General features: G+C 41.4%; 1 protein-coding gene across 1 annotated transcript in view; it reads left to right on the plus strand.

The window, feature by feature from the left end:
- Positions 1 to 10,917, plus strand: part of LOC308071089 (uncharacterized protein) — a 356,490-nt gene that overhangs the window by 188,177 nt on the left and 157,396 nt on the right. The window lies entirely within an intron of this gene.

A 10,917-nucleotide genomic window follows, 5' to 3' on the forward strand; every position in this document is an offset into this window, starting at 1 on the left:
ATAAAGAAAAAAAAAAGACCTGTGTTCTGAAAAGAAATGGTGCTTTTTAATGTGTATCCTCAAAGGCAGCAGTGGGTGTGACGTTACAACTGCTATGAGCAGAGCGGGAATGGAAGTGGCTGCTCATCTGTTGGTTTATTTTAAAGCAACTGGCTTCCTCTTAGGTCTTTGCATGGGGTGCGGAGAAGTAAATGGCTTCCAGCTCCTCTGGGTAACCAAGCTCGTGTAATACCTTGGGATGTCATACATCCATTATAGTCTTGTAACTCACACAAGTCACACTTGCCCACACTAGATGGCTAGTCTACAAGATGTGTAAATTTGCTTACAATTACTTGCTAAAATAGTAAATTCTTTTGTTTCCGTTTGAGAAAAAGAAAGCTCTTAGGAGCAGGGCTTAGTCCCTAACAGCAATCTGCCAAGCAGTCACTGCACACTGTCACATAATTCAAACAGTGGTGACCTCAGCGTGCCACGTAATAAAGATTATCTTTTTCTACTATAATAAATAAACGGTTTGGAGGCTAATTGGAATTACACTGCATTCATTCTGAGCGAGGATGTGTGTTTGAAAAATGAAACCTAACTGGTGTACAAGTGAAGAGCGTGCAAGGGGGAGCAGAGAGGGGGATCCCGTCCCTTTTCCCCACGCAGGTTTGTCCTCCCTGTGCCTCCCTGCTTTATCAGGATGCAGGGAGGAGCTGGCCATGAGACTGGGCTCCCTCTGCACGTCAGGGACATTCTGTGGTGAGCCCGAATGCCTCTGGGGTTACTCAGCAGGGGCTGTCCCAGGCAGGACAGCGGCACTTTTCTGCTGGAGAACAGGCAGCGAGGAGGGAGAGAGGTGTCCTGAGTAGCTGAAAGGAGATCATTGACAAGTGGTCGACCAGCAATTCACTCAAAATGATCTGCCTCTTAAACATTCGGCAAACAGCAGGGCAGGGATTTGTACGGGTTCTGGCACTGCTGGTGGCTACATAAATTAATACAGGTTATAAGCGGGGCCAGCTTGTTTGCAGAGAAGCAGGAGCCAACCCACAGAAGAGCTGTTTTTGAATTTTGGACACTGAACAAAGTTTTAAACTCCAGTAGGGCCCATATTTTTTCTTTTCCCAGCCCTCCTCTAAACACCTTCCTTTATTTATTTATTTTTTCTTTTCATTTGCTTCTGTCTCCCTTTACATTCTTAGATCTTTAATAGCTCAAACATGACTGGGCTTTGGTCCAGACTCCTGGCATGCGATGCCAGCCCTCGCTGGCCCTGATGTGACTGCAGCAGGCCAGGGCTGTTCTTCAGAGCAGCCAACAGCGGGGAGAATCCAGCCTTTTTCCAAATCAGAGGGTGATGTATCCCGATACAGGAGCTGCACACAAGAGGCCAATTTGGGTTAAAAAAATGATGATTAAACAATAGTGCTTTTTTCACTAAGAAAAAGTCTGAAAACTTATTCTGTATGAATAAGTATGTTAATAAAACAGGTTTTAGTAAAAAATAATAACAAGCAGAGAAACTGAGTTGTGACTGACACTGATTTCTAAGCCTGTTTCCTGAAAATAGCATAATCAAAAATCTTTGCATTTCAATAGTGTTTTGACTGAAGATGTGCTGTCTGTGGTAGGCAGTGTGACAGTCCTAGAGAGTTTACAGTCCAATCTGTAAGATTAAAAAAAAAAGAAAAAAAAAATGAGGTTTTGTAGAGGGAGATGCAGGGATGAGGAGAGAAAAGCTATTGCCATTATGCTGCTTAAAAAACTGATGGACGCATTAACTAACTGGTGTGGTATCATCTGGGAGGTCTGTAGCAAACTGAGAATAGAAAACAAACATTCCATTTCCCAGTGAAGTCCTTCAGTCATGAAACCATCCTCCTTTTCTGTCCTGTTCCTTACATGTTCCTCACTAGTGCAGTTCCAAGCGTCTCACTGTAGTGCCTTGAGAGATATGACTAATGTGTCATGGGTTTATTAATCTTATCCTTTGTTTGGAAGCGCCTTTTGTCTGGCTGCATTCTTTACTGTTCAGAAAGCCCGCTTGGAGGCTTTTAGTTTCTTTGCTTGTATTTAAATGTTTGTGCCACTCTATGCTTGTATTTGAGAAGGAAGGTGGAAAGGTGCTCTGAATGTAGAACTGAAGGCAGTAGGGGTTATGGTGGTCCCTAATTACTGCTGGTGTTTGTTATTTATTGCAGCCTTCACTTCAAATATTTAGAGTTTTTGGAGTCTAAGCATTGAGCAGAGGAGGGCAGAGATGTAGATTGATTAGATCTTCCACTGAAATCACTGAAGATACAGGGGATGTGTTTGACATGCTTGCCCTAGTCTGTGTTACTGATGAGGTATCCTGCAAAATTCTGCTGTGGATTTGAGGAAAGAGACTTTACTACTATGAAATTCCTGCCAGTCTCAGTGTTGCAGCTCAGGTTTGGAAACTCTCACTTTCTAACCTACTACAATGCGGATTTAACAAATCACTAGTACTTGAGGTTCAAAGAAATTATCTGATTTTTTTTTTCCTTTATTTTTTTTTCCCTTCAGCACTAATCTTGCCTGAGCTTTGCATAACACAGTTTTGCACTCGTAACTTTACTTCCATGTATGTCTCTGCAGTCTGTTTTCAGAAATAACAGTAACAAGGCTTGTGACTGAGGGGTGGGTGTATAGGGTAAGACAAGGAGTTGCATGTCTCAGTGAGGAAATTGCAGATGTAAACCCGCATCCACAAAAATGTTGGCTACATGAAAATAAGCTTTAATGGTTTAGTGGGTATAGATCACCTTCAAGCTGGAGTGCAGTTGTCTGGTAGAGAAGGAACACTGCAGTGGCCCTCTCCTCTATTTTAATACACCCTCATTAATGATGGTATAAGTTCATCTTTTGCTTTAGTTTCCTCAAGTGATCCCTGGGGTTTCTTTCTGTTTACTTGCTACAAGTTTATTAGACAAACAGCTCAAGTACCTGTGTGAATCAGATCTGAAGTCTCTCTTCTTAAAGGACATCACTTTATGTCATGCTAAGCATTAAGCATGAGCTCAACTCCTGTTGATTTCAGGATGCCGTTCATGGCAGTAAATGGGATCTGGACACTTAAATACAGAGACGAGATAGCCAGACCTGTTGTCACTGTGGCTACAAAGTGTTGTAGGATGGCTATGAAACTGAAAGCCAATCCGTAGCCTGTGAGTGTCTGGGATGCTATTTTTTCAGAGGCACTGGAGCACTGCCCTTGGGTGACTCCTTGCTGAGGTTCCTGCAGTCTGATAACAGGGCAGGTACTGCTCTGAGCGTTACCAGTGCGCTCATCTCTACCTTGTCCTATATGGGCACTGTGGCTGTCATGACCACCCTGAAGGTCATGTAACGATTCGTTATGAATGTTTTTGCCCTAACCATAGCGCCTTCTGGCATCACCAGCCCAGTGACTTACTACTTCACATGTCTTCCTTTGCCTTTGCTTTCTCCTCTTCCTATCTTCTCTCCTCCCCAGTAGCTGTGCAGGAAGATTTGAGGGTTCAGAGGAAAGGCGTTATGTGTGTGTTAACCATGGAAATGCAGCAGGGAGCCTGGCAGGAGTTAATGTCAGGAGGGGAGCCAGCTGGCCTGTTTAAAATACTGGTTTTGATGCAACAGGGAGATTATATTGTATTCAACACACTTGCACTGCACAGTGAAACTTCATAAAGCTTGTGAAGGCAGCATGAATTCGCGGAGTGAGTGCTGGGTGGGGAGCAAGGAACTCCTCAGTTATAATCTCACTCCTGTCAAAAAAATTTACCAGAGGGCCTTGAAGAAGAAAATTATCTTGTGTGTCACTCTCCTCATGAACAAAGTAAAGATATAGTATTTTCTTTATCTCGAGTTTGTAGCTAATTAAATTTTATGTAATATTTGCTCTGTGTTCTAAAGATGTGTTTCATAAACCCAAAATTCTTTTTTTTTAAATTTATTTAAAAGATCCCACCCCTTAGTTATGAAAAATGGCATGGAATTGTGTTATTATAAATGGATAAGTATAATAAGGATAATTATTTGATAATAGCATGTGAAATTTATCGGCAATTAAATATTTTTTAAAACATCGGTACATTCAAATCAGAAGTTCCCAAGTCACTTTTCATAAATAGCTCCTTCTGCAGACACTCAGCATAGGGAGCTGATTTGAAACAGATCTATGGTGGAGCTGCAGTCCATCCGTGGAGACTTTTAAGTCCATATGGTGAGACTGCCTAAGGAGTCAAATACTTTGTGGAAGGATCATGCAATTAATCAAAAAAAAAAAAAAAAAAAAAAAAAAAAGTAGTAGTGTTTTAAGTTAATTCAAATCTATTTAGTATTTATTTAGGTGAAAAAAGAGTGTGTCCAGTTCAAAGAACAGGAAAAAATCTTCATGATTTTCTGTTTACTCATTTTTTTGATGGCTGTCACAATCCATGTATTTTTAACTATTTTGTTCTATAAAATCTGTTACTTCTTAGTGACAGAGAAAATCGCATGACTTAAAAATAACAACGTGCTGTATCTTTAATATGGCTTTCTTTTATTAGATATACAGCACCCAATAAAGACATACTGAGCAATTCAGTTTTCATTATTCTTATTAAATGGAGAGAAGTTAATTTATTTTTCCTGTAAGTCTTTTAAAAATTATTATTCTGGGTGGCTGGACATAAATCTGTAATTCTGTAGATATTCTGTAGATATCCTGGTGTTAGTATGCTTTGAATTTATTAAATAGTATCTATTATCCAGTCTATATTTGAGGCTTATTCTAATTGTAAATGTGTTGTTTGTTGGCATAACTGGTTAAGAAGATTTTAAAAAATAGGATCTGGATGTCACATCAACACGCTTATGCTAGCAGAAGTGCCCCTGCAGATGCAATTAAAGAGTCAAAGTCCTTTTTGACAGAATTTGGGGGAAGGGAGAAGAAATGGCAAATATGAACCATCCTGGCTTAACTCTTTGGTGCAAGCTGCTGTGCTGGCTGCTATGAAGACAGGTCTGTGCTCCTACGGGAATGACAGCATAGGGCATTGAGGGAGGACCTCTGAAAAACGTAGTCTAATTAGTAAAAAGCAAACAAAAATCCACTAAGAAATCTCTACCCCAGAAGGAAGTTGGGTTGCAGTGTGATGGGAGTAAAGGTTTGGGAATTGTCTCTGTGCTGGGCTGTGGAGGGTGCCTGTGGTATGACCCAGTGGGCTGGCAGAGGTTGCTCATTGATTTGCCACCATGTAATGTTTAAATGGTTCCAATAAATAGCCATAAAAGTATTTTGGCTTGCTTTTTCACAGGTTTTCCATTAGAAACGGTTTGTTTAGCTTTCAAACTTTTCCTTTTTTAATGTTTCTGTACATTGGAAAAATGTATTTTATGTTTGTAAAACACCAGGCATACTGACCTTTTCCCAAACTCCCTCTTCTTTAAATGAAAAACGGATTTGAGAATGATGGTGATGATTGCTTTTTTTTCTGTTACTATAGTATTTAGAAATCCCACTGAAATAATAATATCTGGTATTAAGAAACTGAGATACAGAAATATAAGGCCACTACCTAGCTCTTGTCTCATGACCTTGCTTAATTAAATTGCTCAATTTGTCCAAGGCTGAGTTCCCTGCCTTTAGTGAAGGCATGCTTTTTTTCCTTTCCTTTAAGATTATCAGGTAGAAAGTGTCTTGTTATGTTTATATAGATCTGCTGAAGCCTTTAGCTGCCATTGTGATATGAATATAAAGAGCTGGTGCCGTAAGTACCATAGGGTGGCTGAGATTAGATTTTGGATCACTGCCTGTGATGCCGTAAATGCAAAGTATGCATTAGTGCTATCCATGCAAGTGACCAGGCAGGGTTAACACACCAGAAAGACAGACTTTCTACTGATACAGCTTTGTACACTTTCTATAACATGGCACCCTCCACTGTAGCCAATTCACCTTCTGTACGACATCTTATACAATCAGGACTTAGGCAGAACAATTAAATGGGATTTCTTAAGTGGCAGCGAAGGAATGTTAATTGATGTGTGAAATATAATTATCCTCCTGGGCTCCTTGGCTTTCTTTTGTTCGTGACTGGTTTTGATTAAACAGCTCTACTTTCTGGGCCTATTGTATCCATTCACCTACTCTTTTCGTCCTAGAAACAGGCGATGTCTAAAAAAGGCTGTCTACTTGTGCATCCCAAATATTTCCCAAGGCACGAGAAAAAGGGGAGGGGAAGTGCAGGCAAAAATCAGTCATCCTGCTTGGTATGTGGGTCCTTTGCTGAATGCTGTTTTTGGGTTGGAGCCCTGCATCTGGACTCCAGCTCATGCCAGCTGAAAAGGAAACTTCTATTTTGTTTGCTTAAAAGGCAAGAAGTCAACGTTTAAAAAGGCAACCTGAGGGGATTTTTTCAGGGACTTGACCTGATTGATCGGGAAAATAAGTTAAATGAGGTGTGGCCAAGGACTTCTTAAAGCAATCAAGCAAATACTTTCTTACCAAGATGGGCAGGAAGCAAGAGGGTGGGATACTGTATGTTCTGCTGAGCACTGCCTCTAAATCTTTTTCCTTATTTTTGTCCTGGTGGGCTATCATAATGCCCTCCATATGGGTGATTATAGCCATCAGGATATGCAATAAGTTGGGTATTTGTAGAGAATGTTTCTTCTGTGTGAACGAACGGCATTGTGAGAGTGGGAAGAAACCAGAACTAAACCTCTCTGATGGTTTTCTTCATCCTGGGTCTTTTGATTATTGTGTTTTTTTTAAACAAACTTTACATGGTATTAGGGTGACAGTGAAATATGTTTCCTTTTTCTTCCCCAACACCAACAAAATTGGATTTATATTAGAATCAGGGTAGACATTTTAAAGATCTATACTATTTCTGCATTCCTGAAGTGGCAAATTCTGATTGAGATACATATATACACACATACTTAAGCTAAAAGTTTACTGTGGCGCTGGTGGTTAGCAGTTTGGAGTTCTAGATACCATGTCATATGTGTCCAACAAACATACAGCTCCAGCAAGTCTTAATTCTGACCAAGGGAAGGTCCTGGCATTCTCAGATAAAATGAGACGTGCAGGAGGTTACACGCTAAAACCTCCCAGGATCAGCTGAAACTCAGGTGTCCCACAGTTGGCTGATGTTCCCTGCACAGCTGAGACCTCTGCCTGTCTATGCCTGTCTTGTGTTTAGGAAGGCAGACAGGTAGTTTGGGGTATATTTGGTTACTTTTGTCCTGCAATCACACTAAGCTTTGCTGCAAAATCATGTGACATCCAAGACAGGTGTTCCCTTTCCAGCAACAAGACCACGATTGCATGTCCAGAGGTACCCCAGGCTCCCAGCAAATAGTTACTGTCCATGTGGGCCAACCTGGCCCCATGAAACTTTACAGTGTCTTCTGGTTTTGAAGTGCCACTATTTTTTTGGACTGCAGAACACCCATTAGCAACAAGTGCCAGTTTAAATACACATAGAGTGAAAAGTTCCTTTCTTTTGTAGCTTGAAGCCCTCTGTTTCATTGGGTAATCCCTAGCTCTTGCTTCATTAGAACCAGTGAGTAAGCATTTCTTAACAGCTGTCCTCATACGGTTGATGGTCTTGTAGCTGTTACTGAACTCTGGTTTTGCAGACCTCTCTTGTAGTCCTTCTTTAGTCATCCCTCTTTTCTAGAAGTCTGTTTAGTCTGTCTGCTCCTTCCTGTACACCTCTGATCAACCCTGTTGCTTTTTCTGTTGTACTTGTAGTTCTGCTGTTACATTTCTCTGAGGCAACTGGAACTGCATGTGATGTAGATGATCTTGGAGTAAGTGGTGGTAAAATGAAGTTCCTTTTTTGGCTTTCTCAATTGATAAATTTGTTTCCTCTTCATCTATAGGTGAACTTCGGTGAGATTTTGACAGTAACACCGCGAGTTCTCTGAGATGTGGTGGTTAATACCAAGCTGATCATCTTGCAGGTCTAGTTCAGGTTGTGTTTTCTTACTGAGTGTGTTTTTCTCAGTGCAGATATCTTCCCTAATGTAGGCAACGTTTTCATGATATTGGTCAGAATTCAGCAGCTATCAGACAGATTAGAGTCCCATAATGAAGTGCTTTGAAAACCAAAGGTTGAAGCTACATCTTTAGTTTCCAGAAAGACCTTGAATCCATATTTAGTACATTAAAAATGTACAGACTGCTGGTTTACTCTAACATCCCATCTCATTTCTTTTTTACATTAAAAAGATTTTATTTTTTGCCCCAATGAGACATGAAAACATGTTTTGAAAGGTTATGAATGTCTAGCAAACTATCTGGGTTTGGATTTTTGCCCACCTATATTCCTGGATGGCCTAGTCTCCTGTGCAGAACTTGCTCTTGGTCTTTTACAGCATGAAAATAATACAGTGGTGGCCTAAACTGTGGCTGTTAGTTAAAGATAATAAAAAATGAAAAAGAATCAACTTAAAATACTGAAAGGTCAAGAGGCAGCTGGAGCATATTGAAGGAAAGATAGGATAAAAGCGGGTTCCAGGAGGGGCTGAGAATGCCAGAGGGCAGCAGCAGCTCTGTGTGTTACACTCCAGCCCGTGGGTTTAAGGTATGCTTGTACATATTTCTGCTTTTCCAAAGAACGCTGCCATGTGGCCCGTCCATCCAAAAATGCCAAGGATTTGTTAGGAAATTGCAGATGCTCTGCTTCTCTGCAAAGTAGAGGCTAACAATATAAGAAAGAAGTCACGGAACTGCATTTTAGTGACAGGTGAGATAAATGACACCTTTCCCAGAGCCTGGAATACAGAATACAGAACCAGATACTTGGGGTGTGCATAAATCACTTGCAGGAGTTGGGGGGGTGGGGGGGTGTTTGACTCCTTTCCTGGCACAATCCTCCAAGGAAGAAACAAATGGAGAAATCCTCACTTGGTGGAGCTGCTTGGTGGAGACAGTCACTAGATCCCCTGATACTGCAGCTCTTGTTCTATCTCATTTAGCACCACAACCCTCCATAAACCAAAGGGAGTACAACATGCCTAATGTAGCGTGAGGAGCAAGGTGGGGTGTGCCCGACAGCGGAGATTTACTGCTACCTGATGGGCCTCGGTGAGCATCCTCCTCCCCCCGAGAACCATCACGGCCTCCTCTCCCTCTCGCACAAACATTCACATGCACACACATACACACACACACACACAAGCTCTTGAGAATGCACTTTGAGTCTTTTGTTTCCCCTCATTAAAAGTGCCAAGATGCATGTCAAATGCCTGGAGCAGTCTCCTGCTTTATAGTTTTATTATAGTACTATTATGACTTATCTAATTTATTTTTTCCTCTTTGTGTGTGTATCTTACTACTTACACTGCAAATGTTTATGTCAAGCGGAGATAATCTCTTTGTGTGTGTTTCTGTCTAGATACTTATCTTTATTTTTGGAGGGGCTCTTAAAGGGGCATGAATATTTGCCTTTCCCCTCTTTTTCAGGTATGTAAAAGAATTATTAAAAGGGCAGAATCAGTCCCCATTCTGAATATCGTGCTGTTATCTTAAAGATTACAGTTCTGTAGGCTCGCAGCAGCATTTCTGTTTGCTCCCAAATTTACATAGCTGTATGCTGTAGGTATAAATTAGTTTAATATATATTGAGGCATGTATAATGTCAGGGAAGTTGATACCATTCTTTAGAAAGGAATACTTATTGACTTACACCTTTAAGGTAGTAGAGATGATCAATTTTTTAATCATGTCTATTATTTTTTTTTCTTAGATAATTGGACTAGAATTAAAAATCCTCTACATCAGTGTGTTTATAGACCAGATTGCAGTTTGTGGAGTACTGAATCACCTTCAAGTGGTTTAGGAAACTCTTCTGTATAACATTAGCAAGGATCCACTGGACATGAACTCAGCCAGTTTGAATGCCATATTCACATCACCTACATGCCAGGCTTAAACACCAAATGTGAACACAGACATGGGAGCAGACAGGCTGACATTTTTGCTCGAAGCCTGCTTCATCCTTCCCTGTTTGAGAATGAGCCATTCTGAAACCTCAGCCTGCCTCAGAAACCTCACCTGCATGTCCCTCCCACGACTAGTGCTGCCTTCCCTCTGTCTGCTCAGTCACATCTGATCGCTGTCAGTGTGAGCCACCTCCTTGGCACCTTTGCCAAGCAGCATCCCCTTAGCTTGCTTCATTTTTATTTTTCCAATCAGTCTCTGCACATGCAGAGATTTCTTATGTCCCATAAGAAACTTTGTCTGGTAACTCTTCTTTCACTGTGCTAACTTTTTGTATTTCGCTCTGAAATCTTGGGCTATTGCTTGCAGGAAAATTGCTCTGTGTAGCAAGCTGTAATGCATTGTACTGTATTTCCTCCCGTACAGCAAAGCCAAATTGGTCTGGTAGCTTGCATTTCCTTTCAAGCGGCTCTAGCTGCTTTGGCACTAATTGTCAGTGCCAGACTGAAAACTACAGCAAGGAAATCTAGGCTGAACGTGGCTGTGGGGCCAGGACCTTGGTTTTGTGACTCATCCATTTGGAGAAACACCCACCTAAAAAGACTAATTCTGAGATGGCTCCATGTAAATGACACGAGAGAGACTCTCAGCCAAAATACAAATCCTGTTTCCACTTGTTGTAGGAACAGGGGAAGTGGCTCTGCCCCCAAACAGACTCTGAAACTGGGGCAGGACGTTGCAGTATCCTTTTTCCTCTACGTTTTGCCTTTGCTCCTACGCTTGCCCTTCCTTTAGGACCCTTCTAACCTTTCAAATGGGAAAGGCAAGTGGCTTCCTGTCCTGCATGTTTATGGAGTGAACTGGTGCAGGCTGGGTTTGAGGGAGGCTATAGATTTCCTGGCGCTCGTTCAGCCCTCATGTCCTGGCCTTCTGTGCAAACAGTTCTCCTGGCCCCACCTCTCCCAGCCTTTGCTGTGGCTGTGCCT

Source organism: Falco punctatus, assembly GCF_963210335.1.
Source record: "Falco punctatus genome assembly, chromosome: 10".
Lineage (NCBI taxonomy): Eukaryota > Metazoa > Chordata > Aves > Falconiformes > Falconidae > Falco > Falco punctatus.